A 16,911-nucleotide genomic window follows, 5' to 3' on the forward strand; every position below is an offset into this window, starting at 1 on the left:
ATGATGGCAACTTTGCTTTGAGAACAAAAAGCAAAGTTCTCTTCTTTGAGAAGACCAGTGGCCCAGGGAAGAGGTGGTTGGGAGGAGAGACTTTACTTGACTCCTGTGTGTCCTTCTCGCCTCTCCTCTGTACTGACCTGCATGGAACTGTGTTCTATCACCAAGGGAACAACCCAGAGTGCGTGCCTCTCCGGGTTCTCGGTTCTGCAGGGGCAGCAGCTCCAGTGCCTGCTGGGGTGGGGTGGGGATGGCCTCTGATGTAGAGGCCACTGTGTGCTCCCCCCCTCCCTCCTCCCTGCCTCTCTACACTGCACAGACCCTGCAGGGAAACACAGGACTTAAGGCACAGTGCCATGCGTTGGCACTGCAGTGAGGGGAGGCTGGCAGGAGACAGCCTCTAGTGGCAGTGTCACCTTGCACGGAGGACAGAGGACCAGAAATGAAAGCCACCAAACCTTGGCTGTGGGGCTACACCCTCTCCTCCCTGGGATGCCATTCCTAGACTCGTAGTAAATTCATATAGAATGAAAAAATCAAGAAAATGAGATTTGTCTTTCCCCAGCCTCTATCAGCACCCCCGGGAAAACATAAACCGCCAGTATGTCCGATTTCTAAAAGGGAATAATGAGATCACACACACGTGTACATACACACACGCACGCTATTCAAAACCTGCTTAAAGGGCCATAATAGGTTGTAAGCTCAGAGAAGTTAGCTGAAATGTAATTGAAAACACTACATGAAAAAATTGCAAGTAGGTAATTTTTCCAAAAAATATCATAGGAAAAATAAAATTCATAGAGCAAAGTTGGCAGCACTGAGGAGGAAGCATTTAGAGATATTGGATCTGTCTGGTTGCTGAGATAAATTTATCTTCCTTGGAGTCACATATACTTGGATATTTTATTTCGATGCCTGTAAATATTGGAATTGTGTACCTACCGCTCCCCTGCCAACATTTCCCCATCCTGGGTTTAAAATCCCTAAAGAGAATTCCAATAATTTGTCTACATGGGTAGATCTAATGGAGAGAATGTGCTGGAAAAATAGTATGACTGGTTTCTTGTTAAGTCTATTTATCTTCGTAACCGATTGAAGGGCATTTTCAATTTAGACATCAATCTGGGAGTCTAGGCTAATGTGACTCTCTTAAGACAGGCAGAGGTGCAGACGCTGACTATCAAGTTCTCCTGCTCTCTGAAGGCCAGGTTGTGGTTCCCAGCAAATTAATTTAGGCGACTGCCTCCTTGCAGCTCCCCTGGGAGACAGCCATCCGTTTCCTCCGCCTCTGTCACCCACGTCCCCTGGCGTTGGCATACACAGAATAAGTCTTCCCCATTTTCACACAAGAAGTAATGAGGAAACACTTAGGGAACAAATGTTCTTCCAAATAAGTTCTTCACCTAAAATTATCTAGACTACTGCAGCCAACATTATTTGGGAAGAATAAGTAAAATAAAATGAGGCTGATGAACTTGATCGATCTCTTATAAATTAGTTGCTCTACTAGAAAGAAGACCAATTTGAGTTTCCTAATATATATTTTTTATTATCAAGAAATATGTTGATGGGGTGGGGGGTTAAGGTAACTGGATGACGGGCACTGAGGAGGGCACTTGATGGGATGAGCACTGGGTATTATATGTTGACATATCAAACTTAAAAACAAAAAAGCAAAAACAACAAAAGAAATATGTTGGTGAATTATGCTTCTGGCCAACATGGAGTAATAGAGACTGGATTTACTGGTCTGCCAGAAACAACCTAGAGCAATAGGGGGGGAAATGTATGAAATCAATTCAGTGACCATCTCCATCACCCTGGACATCAAGCAACAAAGGGCAATTATCCCTGGGGACGCAGAAAATGAAGAAGACAAAACTTAGAACTGCCCCAGTTGATGGCCTTGAGAGTCTCCTATTGTACAGACAGAGGAGGTATTAGTTTTCTGCGGCCCCTGCAATACAGTGTCACAGAATTATGGCTTAAAACAATACAGATGTATTATCCTATGATTCAATATATTATGAGGCCACCATGGGTCACAGCAAGTCTGCATTTCTTTCTGGAGGTTGTAGCAGATAAATTGTTTTTTGCCTTTTCCACCTTCTAGAAGCTTCCCACTTGCCTAAGCTTGTGTCCCTTCCTCTCCATCTTCAAAGTCGGTGCCAAGAGGCAATTTTCTCTCACACTGCATGTCTCTGGCCCTCTTTTCTGCCTCTATCACCTTCTTAGGTCCTTGTCCTTACCTTGGTCCCAGGCAGAAAATCCAGAATACTCTCTTATAAATAAAGCTGATGTCTGACAACCTTATTTCCATAAGCAATCTTAAATCTCCTTATACAAAGGATAGTAAATGTATAGGTAAATATGTTTTTTTCTTATTGTTTAAATTCCTTTAAGAGGTAGATGATTTTTTAAAACAAAAATAATCGTGTAAGTGGGTTTCATAACATGTAAAAGTGAGATGTGTGTCAATAATAGGATTAAGGCTGGGACAGCACACATGGAAGTTAGATTCTATTGTAGGTCTTTAGTTCTGCTCTAGGATTCTTACACAGTGCATTAGCAGTATGAACATTTGTAGGTAGACTTACGTAAAGATGCATGTTCTAAGCTCTGCCTGCCTGCAAAGAGAAGAATATGAGGCAAGATGTTGCCCTTTTACTGTGAATTAATAAATTTAATTTCACTTTTGCACTAATGATTTTTTTTTAGTTTATCCATCTTTCAGAGTAACAACTATTCTTGGCTGAATAAGACCATAAAAGAGAATTTATTAAGGGAACAGATGTTTGACTTGTGAAACATCTAGTAGAAGGTCTATAGTCCCATAGCTTTATAACGTATACCTCTTTTTCCTTTCCCTTCTTCTTCATGTTATTATTTCTGTTACTGCCGTACATAGTACATCTCCCCTGGTGTGACATCATCTGGACAGAACCATGTCTCATTTCTTTACTGCCGTGTACCTACACCCTGGCTTTTCATAGTTTTCCAATAAATATTTGAATTGGCTTTTATGTTTGCATTTTATTACATCCAGAGTAATGGCTTATTAAACTCCTTTATTTATGTCAAAATGTGAATATTTAATTAATTTTTGACAGCATAGAAGTCAAGGAGAACAATTACATTCTTTCAGACACTTAGCCTACATCTCTTCACTGATGGAGGTGTTACCCCCTTGCTTATGATGATGAAGTGTGGGGAAAGGGCTTTCCAGTTTTTATAAAGATGCACATAATCATTCTGGAGGCTGTTTCATCACAGCTCAGCTGAGGACACTGGGCTTGTTGGTGGAAGTAAATAAGCATCCTTCTAGTTTAGCTGCCTCTCTCCTACACAGTCACTCTACCAGTCACAGTGAAACTCTGGATATTCCTTTTCCTAAAGCTGTTCTCTTCTATTTCCCCACAATTCCTCTTTCTTTTTTTTTTTTTTTAAGATTTTATTTATTTATTCATGAGAAACACACAGAGAGAGCGGGAGAGAGGCAGAGACACAGGCAGAGGGAGAAGCAGACTCCATGCAGGGAGCCCCACGTGGGACTAGATCCTGGGTCTCCAAGATCATGCCCTGGGCTGAAGGCAGCGCTAAACTGCTGAGCCACCAGGGCTGCTACAATTCCTCTTTCTTTTTGCTGCTTTCTTTCTGCTGGGGTTCCTTTTTTGACTTGAGAACAGGAATCCAGTGTGGATCAAGGAAGGCCTCTTAAGTTTCAAGTGTAATCGCACTGTAGAAGAAATGGGAGACCAGAGTTTAAGAAACTTCCCATTCTGGGCATTAAATGATTTTTGTCTACATCTTAAGATCAGAGATGTATTTTTTAATCTGGTAGAATTATTGTCATATCAAAGTTATATGCCCATTGTCCTCAGACATTTTCTGAAAACCACCTGTCCCACATTAGGCTCTGCATAAAATGACAAAGCCCATGTCTATTCCCGTGGTAATTAACACTACAAGGTCTATGGATCCTTCATAACCTTGGGTTTGCCCTGTGGCTGTAGGCTGTAAGGTCAGAGAAAAGGGTCGGTATAGAAAGGAGACAGCCTTCTGGCCCCTCACTCCCCTCCATCCTACGATTTCTAATCTCTTTATAAGCATTGCTAACAGGGTTTTTCCTTAGTTTTAAGAGAGCATTTCTCCTTTTTCCTACTCATAGTATATAACCAGTTTATACATTTTCATACATGCTCCCGAAATCTAATTTTTTAAAAATGATTTTTTTCCTTCTCATAATATCATTTCATCACAGCCTTCAAATCCCAGTGCATCTGGCCTTCCAGAAAACTTTTGAATTCTCCGTTCAACTTAGTAGTCTGTCCCTTTGGTAACCAATTGTCCTTGGAAGTCTGTTTATAAGAGATTCTTTCTTTATTCTTTGTTTTCTTGGTACACATAATTGAGCCACTATTTCAGATGCTCGTTTGAAACAAGATTATCAACTTTGATGCCACATAGTCCTTAACAGATTTTTTTTTTTCCTGGAATGTAACATCCTTCTCTTAACCATTTGTAAAAAGATATACTGAGAAAGAGAACGAGACTCATTAACATTAACTTATCAAACACATTTATCTGAATATATTATAATAAGAAATATTATTTATCTAAAATTCTTCCGATGTAAAGATAATAGTTTAAAACGGCATGGATATAATGCCTCTATATCAATCATGGAAGATATTCCATTTTTATGTAATTTCTTTCCCTTCAAGATACTACAATTGAAAATAAAATGAGTGGGTGACAGGTGTTTCTCCTCTACTCTCCCATGCTCCTTTGCCACTCCAGCTGAGAGATCTCATAAAAATGTCAGCTCTCCACTGGCAAAGCATGCTGCACCTGTTTGCCATGTGCTTAGTGACTACTAACATTTATATATCGCTGTATTCCAAGTCAAATAAATTGATAAAATGCAACTCAAAAACGCAGCACATTGCAACTCTAATGCTTTTTAAGTAGAAATGTTTTCTCTCCCAATCTTAATGTAAAAGAGCCACTCCTTATTCCATTCAGTCAAAACATGGCCACTTTGATATTCAATTTAATTTGGAAAATGGTGCTGAAAAATATTAAAATAAGATATATGCACTTATCCAGACAAAGCCTCTCTAATCTACTTCAGAATTGCTTACTAATGTCATAGAATATGCTAAGCCAGCTGAGATTTCATTCTCCACTAAGGCTTGCCCAAGTTAATAATTTGTCAATTTATGCAACTTCCATTAGAGATGTTAAAAGCTGTAGGTGATGGCAGAAAGTAGTATTAGCACACTGATGTGTGCAAGTGGTGCTTTGGCTCTGCCTTCCATTTTCATGAAAATTTTTACTTACTTGCCATCTGAGGTGGGGCTTTGTGTGTTTTTGCCCAGTTTGCTTTCATATAACAAATGTATGCTCAATTTATCAGAATAATATAAGACAAAAACTTCTAAATTGCTCTTTGAAAAAAAAATTATACTTTTCCAGAATAATGATAAAGATAGATTTCTAAAAACAAATGAATAAGATGACAATGAGTTGAATTTAATGGAATCTATTTTTTTTAAATACATACTTTACATCCATATTTGTAAATCCATGCTTAATCTGTCACATAGATCACTGGAAACCTTTTCTCTTAAGGGCTGAGCAGGGCTGCTAACTGCATTTTTTATGTCTTGTCCCATATTTTTCTTAAGTTAGGATGTGTGAGGTTTTCTTCACAATCTTTTGTTTTTAATTACTTTTGAAATAGTAGCTCCATGTCCATGTAGGCATCCTCACCATGAACTAGGCCAGAGAACACAGATGTAAAAGATCAGAAACATAAATAAATGGAGAATAAATAAAATAGTGAATGCTCATGAATGATCCTGCTGTCTCTAATGAGACATGTGCTGATTAGCCTCTCCATGATGGGATAAACACCCAGCGTAGACAAGTTACATCTTGTATGTCAACAAGGATGGATGAGTAATAAATAACCTTCTGGAAATATAATTTGAGATGGGTCCTGAGTCTAGGTGTATATTCATGATCAGTGGAAAAGAGTGTCAAGATCAGTTAACAAGCCTCTTGAACTGTATAGACCAAAGTAAAACAAATTTTGTCATATTGACCTGTAACTACAAGATGATGTCAGCATTATTAATACTTTTGTGATTAAAAATTACTATGTAAGTTTAATTTCTAGAAAAATTAGAAACTTCAGTTGCAAAGGTGCTGGTTTGGCTTGCAAGAACTACCGTTTAGCAGCACTTATACTGTAAAGTGTATTTGGAAGTCTTGCCACTGCTAAGATAGAAAAAAATGACTTAAAATCAAGTAAGTAGTGGATCCCTGGGTGGCTCAGTGGTTTAGCACCTGCCTTTGGCCCAGGGCACAATCCTGTAGTCCCGGAATCGAGTCCCGCATCGGGCTCCCGCATGGAGCCTGCTTCTCCCTCCTCGTGTGTCTCTGCCTCTCTCTCTGCCTCTCTCTCTGTCTATAATAAATAAATAAATAAATAAATAAATAAATAAATAAATCGATCTTTAAAAAAAATCGAGTAAGTACATAAGATGCAATCACGTTAACACACATTAAAGATGTATTTCATATAATATTTGTTTTAAAAACAAAGTAAATTAATAGTTAATTGATACGATTCTGGTATTTTTGAAAGTATTAGATTTCTTCTAGTTAAAAATGCTTTTAATGTTGAGAAAAAGAATCTTGACTCTACAGATAATGAGTAAATTTTTAAAAAATAATTGTCTGTTGAGGTCTATATAAAGAGAAATTGCCAGGATCAAGTGAAAGATGTATAATTTTTATGTGCTGAATGCACTTTATATTATTTTTTTCAGAGAGCAGGATTTGAAGGTCAAAATTAGCTACATTCCAAATAACTAAATAATTCTGGGCAATTAAGTTTAATACAAGCTCTGGGAGTAATTATGACTTCTTCGTGAGACTACATCAAGGACATGCAGGAACATAAGAACAGTTCTTGGAGATTCTCATACTTTAGTAAAATGAGGAAATTGCCTAACCCAAATAGTGTGTAAAATCTGGCTTGGGGTCTGCTTTATATCTAAACAAAGATAATAATGAATTATCAATGTTCAGTATCAAGTTATTTTGCTATTTATAATTTTTTTTTACAGGATCTCTTAGGAAAAAAGTAGATTTAGGACATTTTCAAAAGCTTCGTTATATTTACAAATGTCTTAATGTTATAGGTCCATTCTTAATCTATCAAAAGTTTACATGAGGCATTCATATGGGTATAATTATTAGCTTAGATATATATAAAAGTTAAATTCCAGTTACTCATTATTTTGTGAGTCTGTGATAATTATCCTAACATTATGTGATTATTCCTATATTTAACAAGTAATAATATGGTATTATAAAAAATAACTATTTTTTACTCAGAAGTTTTTAATCTTCTTCTCTGGGATAAAATGGATGATGCAGGATACCTAAGTTAGAAAAGACCACATAAAACTCCAAGGGTGTGTGTGTGTGTGTGTGTGTGTGTGTTTGTGGTTTTGGTAGACTAGATATAGGATAACATTCCTTCATCACAAAAGCATTTTCTAGACTTTGGAAAATCAGGAGTGAACAATTTAATAGTGGTTTAATAGCAAAGAGGCTCTGAAAGTTTAATTTACAGGTATCGTATATGCTCTCATATTCTCATCATCCTTTAAGGGTTAGCTAAATAAACTGTCATATATTAATAATTCCCTGTACTCCATATAAAAAATAATACTTCTCACTTAGATGAACATCTGTATAATTAGCATTTTCTTTGGGGTTATTTGTTATACATGTTTATATCACTGTTAAAATTGCAAGACCAGGATCTAAAGTACTCACTATTTACATTCTCCAGTGTTTGTATATAATGTCTCATACAAACATGGCATTTAGGGATATTCATTGGATTAAATGGTATCTAGTAATGGGTTATGAAATCTTAAAAATATATTATTTTCAAAACTAGAAAGGACTAATCATCAAAATAAAATTCTTCATTCAGCAGACAAAGATGTGGGGTCTATCTGCCAGTGTGTGTTTTACTGTTTATTTCCCTATAGACACAAGTGACTGACTTTAATTTCTCTATGAATCAAATACCCATCTGTTAAAACATTTCAAATATAAGTTATATTGAAGCTTTCACTTTCAAGCTGATAATTTCAATTTAATATGGAAGTCCATACTTCCATTCAGGTGAAAGAAATGCACCAAATGGTGTGTAAAACCTTAAATTGGACAGTAGAATTCTTTTGGCAGTTAGGATAGTGACCCCACAGATTGCTACAGTTCAAAAACTTGAATATTCTATCTCTTCTTGTGGACATATATAATGCAGATATTTAGAAAAATCACAATGGTATGCTAGTATCCAAGCTTAATAAATGAAAATAATGAGGTTTAATTGGTATATAAATTTCCCAAATGAAAACCCATACTTACAGTTCAGTTTTCTCAGAGGAAGGCTGTAGTCTCTCTACAGAACCTAATTATATTGGAAGAAGAGTCTCATGGATGAGAAATATTATTTTTTCTACTAAAACATAGGTATTTTACATTTTTGTTTTTGTTTTTGTTTTTGCAGCCTGTATTACTTTAACAGAATGGACTTATAATAGTATGAGTAAGACACAGTGTTTCTGGGCTTGGCTCTGTTTAGGTGTGTGTTCTTAAACATTGGAACTTTCTGAACCAGTTATGTGATCTTTTTAATAAAGGGTTGATTACAAAAAGTACTATAGACTGCAGTGATTAATACTCCTGGACTCCAAAGTATTGACCTGAAATTTCAACTCTGCTACTTTTAATTAGCCAAACTACTTAGTGTCACAATCGTTGTTTGTTTGTCTTTATTTACTGTTATAACTGTGACAATAATGCAGAATGTTATTGCCAGCCTTCAGTGAGATTATATGAAAATTCAATAAATACTCCACAGTTAAAGTCATCACAGTATTGTTCCATGGTGACTAATTCCTCCTGTAGCTGGATCACTGCATGAGAACATACACACTATGGATAATTGTTACCAATGGACTGACTCGTCCAGGGGCTGGGTGATGCTCACCATGAGCTACCTTAAACACTGATCAAAACACACCTAAAAAACGTGTCATGTTTGGAGAATGAACCTATCAGTGAATTTAGGTCACCATCAGCAACATCAAGTCAATCTCAGCTTTGCTTCCATTCATTAGGTTGTTAATTATGCTGTTTCTCATGGCAAGAAAAACAAAACAAAACAAAAATCACAAAACTGGTGGCTGACAGCCCTGATGTGGCCGGTGGATAGCACTGAATTTCAGTTTGCAAGTATGATATCGTCATCATACACTGCACATTAAAACTTATGGTGGTCCCCTGGGGTTGACATAGGGAAACTGTCATCCTTTCTTACCTCATAAGCAAAAGGTACTGACTTTTGTTTTCTGTGTTGGGAAACAGAGCCTGTGAAGTACCACACTTTGCCTGGGTGTAGGGAACAAGGACATGCAATTCTTGTGCATGATGCCTTTTGGCGGTATTTTTTTTGTAAACGCAGTGAAGATGTGCTGGAGGAAGGTCTGGAGCTTCGCATACCCTGTTTTACATTTCTCTCTATTCTTCCCTGGAATTTGGTGGATTATAAGATTGCTTATGGGAATCATTCTTAGCATTTGTATTAAATGATCCCATGCTTAAATGATTTTAAATCTGTTTCCCAGGTAAGACTCTTATCTGCATGATTTGTAATCAGAAATTTGCCAGTTTCTCCCATGATCATTTAGGGAGAAACTGATAAAAGTCAGGATGGCCTAAAATTTTTTTTTTCCCAGTACCAGGTGGCATAATAGATCGAGAGCCTCACCTGTCATATTCAGAAATCCATCCTTCTGTTTCTTTTCTTTCTTTCTTTTTTTTTTTTTTAAATATTTATTTCTCATAGTTCTGAGGCTGGAAAGTGCAAGATTAAGGCACGAGCAGATTTGGTGTCTAGTGGGCGTCCAGATTCTAGATGGTCATCTTTTCAGTGTGTATTCACAAGTAAAAAGGGAAAGAGAGCTTTCTAGAGTCTCTTTCATAAGGGCACTACTCCTCTTCTTTAGGGTTCCACCTTTAAGACCAAATCACTTCCCAAAGGTTCTATGTCCTAATACCACCACAAATACAGAAAGCAGAAGTAAGCAAATAAAGAGGTAATTAGTGAGGATAAAGAAAATTTGAATATGATTAACCAACAGAATTCACATATATATTACATTACACCCAACACCTGCATACACAAAAACTGTACATTTGTTGAGCCATAAATCATGTTTCAACAAATTTCTTGGGATTATTAGACTATTCAATATATTCTCTAATCTCTGGGAGAATTTTCAAGATTATTAATAAAATATAAATAGGAAATCTCCTAAATGCTTAGTAATCAAACACTACACTTCTAAATAATATATGTCAAAGAAGAAATCAGTATTGAAGTTAGAATATATTTTAAGTTAAATTACAATGATATGATATGTCAAAACTTGTCGAATGTAGCTAAAGCTGTGCTTGGAGGGAAATGTATTGCTTTTGTTACTTTTTTTTAAGGAAGAAAAGCTGTAAATTAATGAGCTTAGTGTAAAAATATCATGAATTATACTCAAAGAAACTAAAAGAAACATAATAATAAAGATGTGATGGTTAATTTTATGTGTTAACATGAGCTGAACTGTGAGGTGCCAGAGATTTGGTCACATATTATTCTGGGTGTTTCTGTGAGGGTGTTCGGGATGAGATTAACATTTAAATAAGTAGACTGAGTAAAATAGATTGCTTTCCTAATGTGGGTGGGCCTCATCTAATTAGTTGCCTGAATAGGATAAAAAGGCTGATTCCTTCCTTCAAGTAAGCATCTTTCTGTTTCTTTGAGACCACTCTCCCTCAGATTGCTCCCAGCCAAGACTGAGCCAGGCTTTTTCCAGGAAGATGTGGCCTGGCCTTGTGAGGCTTTCTTAGACTGCCCATTAGTCTAGAACGCTTCCTCTGGAAACTTCTTTCTTTCCTCTCTCCTTCCTGGCGGGTCAGATTTACTCATGGCCTGATGACTTGCTTACCTTCTTCTGGTCCTCTCTATTTCTAGTCATGGGTGTTTCTCGTAATGAAATACACATGCCATTCAGTCTTTGTTTCTGGGAAAACTGGAGGACTAGCCTAGCTCATCTCTTTTTAATCTTTCAGGTCTGATGAAGTGTTAAAATCATCATACACTTCAGGTGATGGCCCATTAAAATTATGGCTCCCTGCAAGTCTCCTCTCTTACTTGATCAGTATGTTAACTTTCATTTTCCCCAAACCACTCTAGTACCCCTTCAACACATCTCACCACTAATACCCTGCCTTCATTGTATCGTACTTATGTGTTATTTTGTTTATGCTTTTTCTAAATGTTCATTTCATTCATGTGTTTATTTTCCTTTTCAATTTCAAATTATTTTTTAAATTTTAACTTAGTAAATATAATGTGTTATATGAATTCATTGTATTTCTGCTTCACAATATTTATTTTTTAGATAAGACTATGCTGTCATATATATTTCTAGGTACTTTCTTCCTAGTATGCCAACAATGTGCATCCACCAACCATTACCTATGTTTTACCTTAGGACAGTCAGATCACCTTCAACTTCCAACCAATAAAAGTAATGCCGCAATACAAAGCTTTGTACATGTGCTTTTATAAACATGGATTGAAAGTTGTTGAGATATGTTCTCTGGAACAGAATATTGGGTTCACAGGCTATGCATGTATATACCTTATAATCTTCTTGAATGTGCCCCAATTTACATTGCTGCCAGCTATCACGAGGATTACAATATCAGTGCATTTCTATCCCAAGAAAACCAATTACTCTTTGTAATTTTAACTTACTTTTTCCAATCACTTAGAATTTTAAGGTCTTTTTTTTTTTTTTGCATGCTTGTGGATTTGTGTTTTACCATCTCTGAAATTACTCACATATATCCTTTGTGCATTTTTCCAGTTCAATTGCAATTCCCATTTTATGTACTCTTGCCAGTGATCCTTTTTAATGTATGGCTAGTGCAATGTCTTATTTTGATTTGTATGTTATTCTTAATTTTCAGATAATAATCCTTATCAAGGTTTTGTTATGGGTTCCAAAGTTTTGTTTAATAATCCTCTCCTATTCTCAGATCAATACTTTTCCCCCACCTTTTTAAAAAATTCCATTTTTGTATTAGCTTTCATGTAATGCATTTAATATATTGGAGTTCACCCTTGCATGTGGTCTTAGGAGGGATCTAACTTATTTTATATTTTATTTTATTATGGAAGAGCCAGTGTTTCCAAAATTAATCACCAAACAATACATCATTTTTCCCTATCATCTTTGATTGTATCATCTCTACCATGTTGTATGCTTCCATGTTAAATATATTATCCTGAGTTTTATCTCTTCATGTTGTCACATTGATCTATTTGTCTCTTCTTATACTAATGTCTCACTCCTTTAATTATCATTGCCTGGTGATGTTAATATATGTTAATATCTCTTAGTTCAAACCCACTGTGTTCTTTTATTCTGAATGTTTAATAGCAAATTTCACAACAGGTAGACTGTAGTTTTCCTTATAATGCATGGTATGACTTGTCAATTGCATTTTTCTGCATTGCTTATTTTGCTTACTCTTTTACTTTTTACCTGTTAACATGGTAAAATGCATTGATAAATAGTCTTATGTTGAACCATCTTTGGCATCCTTAAAATAAACTTTATTTTTACATTATGCATTACATTACACATTTACATAATGCATATTTTAATTCACAGTTGAAATTTGTTATGGAATACTCTTTGGTAAATTTTTATGTCTACCTTCATACATGAAGTGGATCTATACATTTCTTTTAATGTATTGCAGTTTTCTGGCTTTAGAAATATAATCATACCTGCCTTGTTAAATGATGTGGCCAACTCTCATTTTATTTAGATTTCTTTTTTTTTAAATTTTTTTAATTTTTATTTATTTATGATAGTCACAGAGAGAGAGAGGCAGAGACACAGTCAGAGGGAGAAGCAGGCTCCATGCACTGGGAGCCCGATGTGGGATTCGATCCCGGATCTCCAGGATCGCACCCTGGGCCAAAGGCAGGCGCCAAACCGCTGCGCCACCCAGGGATCCCTTATTTAGATTTCTTGCAAAATCTTCAAAAAATAGGAATTAACTGTTCTGTGAATGTTTGGTAGAAATCACATGTACACTTCATCAAGAAGGGGATTATTTGAGTAAAGACTTGAAAAGTCTTAGGGAGTCCATTATGTGGGCATAGAAGATAAGCTTTTCATTCAGAAGACAGACACAACAGTTAGCAGGAAGGCTGCAGTGAAAAAGTATTGGTGTAATCAATGAAGATCAAGAAATTCCAGTGTAGCCAGAGCTCAATGACGTAAAAAGACAGTATATAATAGTGTGAATAAGTTTTCAGATCAGAAAAGAATATAGGACATGAGTGTATGTTGGCTTTTATTTTGTATGAAATGGGAAGCCACTGCAGACTTTGGAGCTGAAAAGGAACATAATTCACATTTATTTTGCAGAATCACTTGGCTATTTCTCTAAAGTAGACTGCAAGTGAATGAGCATTGAAAAAGGACAACTATTAGCAGATAATTACAGTAACGTGGGTGAGAAGGGATGATGACTAAGTTTAGCCTGGTAGCCATGGAAATGGTATAAAGTGTGTGAGTTCTGATACATATCCTGAAGACTGTGCTGGCAGGATTCCCTGAAGGATGTACGTGATATGCGAGAGACACCGAGGGAAATGGGAGGGAGATATGGGGAAGTATTCTGGTAGAAGAGATTTGGAGAAGAGGAGTTCAAATTAACCACATTGATCAAACATTGGGGTAATAAGCTCGGTATGGGACCATATACAAAACTGAAGTAAGATAGTGATCCACATCCACCTTCATATGGAGAATAGTTGGGGCCTAAGGGAGAGTAATCACAAAGATTCCGATGTGGATGGGTGTGTGTAGAGAGTAATCCCATGTGCAAATTCACAGTCACCAAGTGGAGGGAAGAGGAATGAGAGAAAAAAAATCAGGCAACTGGAAGATTCTGAAGGAAGGGACTCAGTCAGGCAAGGCCATGTATACAGAGCTGGGTGTTCGGATTAGCAGCTATGAATGGCAGATGAAGGATTTGGTCAGTTGAGCAACATTCTTACAGAGTAAATCGCTGAGATAGAGAGCAGAGGGAGATGAAGGACACTTTACTAAGTGCTAATTATTGTGTCCCTAGGATCCATGCTGCCTTTGTCATCTTCCAGGATTGCTACCTGATAACTAATCCAGGAATTTGTAACCATTTAAATAAGGTTAGCTCTAGGGCCACTCAAAGTTCTCAGATGAAAGGTGATTTGTAGATGGATTTTATATCCTTTTCCTGACTGTTCACCTTCCATAGTGACAGGGCCAGGCTCTGAATGAACTGTAATGTCAAAATACCATGCATATGTATAGTGTTTCCCTTCCTTAATGTTTCCCATTATTTTCCCATTAAACAGCAAATCCTTGGCAGACTGTTTTTATTAATCATAACAGTAAATAATATTTTCTTGTTCAGATGCTGAAAAAATACTGAAGGATTGCAGGTGGCTAATTGAGGTGCTTCTCTGATTTATTCCAAACAAGAAACTCGTTCTCACTTTCTCTGATCCTGCTGCTTTGAATAACCTGTGTTAAGAAGATAGCAAACAAAATGATTTGGCTTCATATTAAAAATGTTATCATCTGAAAACATAAGAAGGATGTGTTATGATGCCATCTTCCTTGTCAGATAAGAATACATTCACCCAACATGAAGCCTCTAATCCCAAGATTATATTGATCGCTCTGGAAATACCACTCCCCTTTGAAGGTGTACTATTTAAACAAATGTATAATAAAAGTGATTCCTGTACATCTTCAAATACAGTTACAAATCTTAAAAAATCTATTAGTCACAGTGCAAATAAGTAGCTTGACCATTTTCACATTAATTATTAATAACACAAATCAGCATCTGGTTAAGTTTTTCCTTCTCCCCTCCTTCTTCCCTCCTTCCCTTTTCCCCCCCTCTTCCCCTCCTTACTCCCCTCCCTCCTTTCCCTCTCTCCCCTCCCCATCCCTTCTTTCCTTACGTCTTTCCTTCCCTTCCCTCTCCAACCTTTCCCTCCCCCTTTCTTCCCCTCCTTCCCACCCTCCATCCTCCTTCTCTCCCCCCTCCCTCCCTCACATCCTTCCCCTTTCTCGCCACTCCCCTCCCTCCTTCCTTCTTACTTCTTACAACACTTTGAATTGATACTCTGTGTCTGTTATGTTTTTAACTTAAAATACAAAGCAAGTCCCTTCAAGTGCCTTAGAGCATAAGGAAATTAATTAGATCACATACCTGGAAGTCAGTATTTGAGTAGGATTCAAGTCAGGCTAATCACAACATCATAGTATTAAAAAACATGCAAACAGTAAATCATTAGGGCTGTAATGTGGAAAAGTGTGTGGGGGCCTCTGACATATTTAGCTTCCTTTCTCCCTAATGGAAGTAACTTATGCTGTATAAATTCTAAAATATAAGTCAAATAAATTCATGAAAAAAAACAAGAATTAAAACAAAACAGCTGTGAACTACATCGTACTTTTTGTTGTTGTTGTTGTTGCCAGAATCTAGGATTTGTATTTTAGCAAATGATGAAAGCAGGTTAGCAATTTTTTGGCTGGAAGTTGATAGAAACCCTGTCCTAGAACTGTACCTTTGATCTCCATACCCGGAAGCTGGGGCTATAGGCTTTCATTGCGGCTATTTAATTTAATGTGCACTGGTGTTTTCTTCTTCGGAAGTTTAATAGCACAGATGAGATGACCAGGCTTCTGGAGCCACAAGGAAACCTTGCCTGTTTTTAGCAGAGCTTTGGAAAACTTAATGAAAAGACTTTTTAAATAACAATGTCAAATAGCATGTCCTGCCAAGTATGTTTTTGGAAATCCACTAACAGCTTACTTATTTCCTGAATGCATGACTACACTGATTTAACACCCAAAAAGACAGACTTTTTGTGTAAATCTTCCAGTTAGAAAATAAAATACACCTGAAATGAATATAACGTTAATTATACTTCGATCAAAAAAAAAATAAGAGTGTGTGTTCTCAAGACGGTCTGTCTGTAGGACAGCTCTGTGAAACAATATAATTATTGGTGTAGGGATCTTGGGTTTTATTCCTGGCTCAGTTGTTGATCTGTTTTGTTAATGTCTGCACCATTTGTCATTTTATTTTCTCCGGTGAGTGTCACCATAAATTAAATGTCCCCTGTTTTTTTCTTCCAACCATATTTGTATTCTGGTTCCTTTCAAATATTTCTTCCTGTCATGGTCATACATTCTCAGACAATCCAAGCTCAAAGCCTCAGTGCAACTTTTGACTTATTTCTTGCTAGCCTATATTATCTATTCACACCAAACTATGTAGATTCGTCTTTTTTCCTCACCTTTTATTTTCTTTTCACCTTTTTAAAGCTATCTCTATATTCAAGGTGGGGCTTGAACTCAAAACTCTGAGATCAAGAGTCACATGCTCTCCTGACTGAGCCAGGCAGGTGACCCTTTCTTTTCCTTCTTACAGGTACTAATCTCACCAACTTAAATGTAGATGATTGTAATTTGTATTACTGAATTTATTTTTTTAATTCAATCAATCCAGGAACAGCACTGCCTGTATACATAATGTGTTGAAAATATACTGATCCTCTGCTTTATAATAAATGTCCTTGCTTATAAGGCCTTTGAGAATTAGATTCTGGTGTACCCTATACAGAGATTTTTCTCATCTGGTTGTTTTCTTATTTCTCATCTTTGGCACATCAAA

This window comes from Nyctereutes procyonoides, unplaced genomic scaffold (genome assembly GCF_905146905.1).
Source record: "Nyctereutes procyonoides isolate TBG_1078 unplaced genomic scaffold, NYPRO_anot_genome, whole genome shotgun sequence".
In the NCBI taxonomy this organism is placed as follows: Eukaryota; Metazoa; Chordata; class Mammalia; order Carnivora; family Canidae; genus Nyctereutes; species Nyctereutes procyonoides.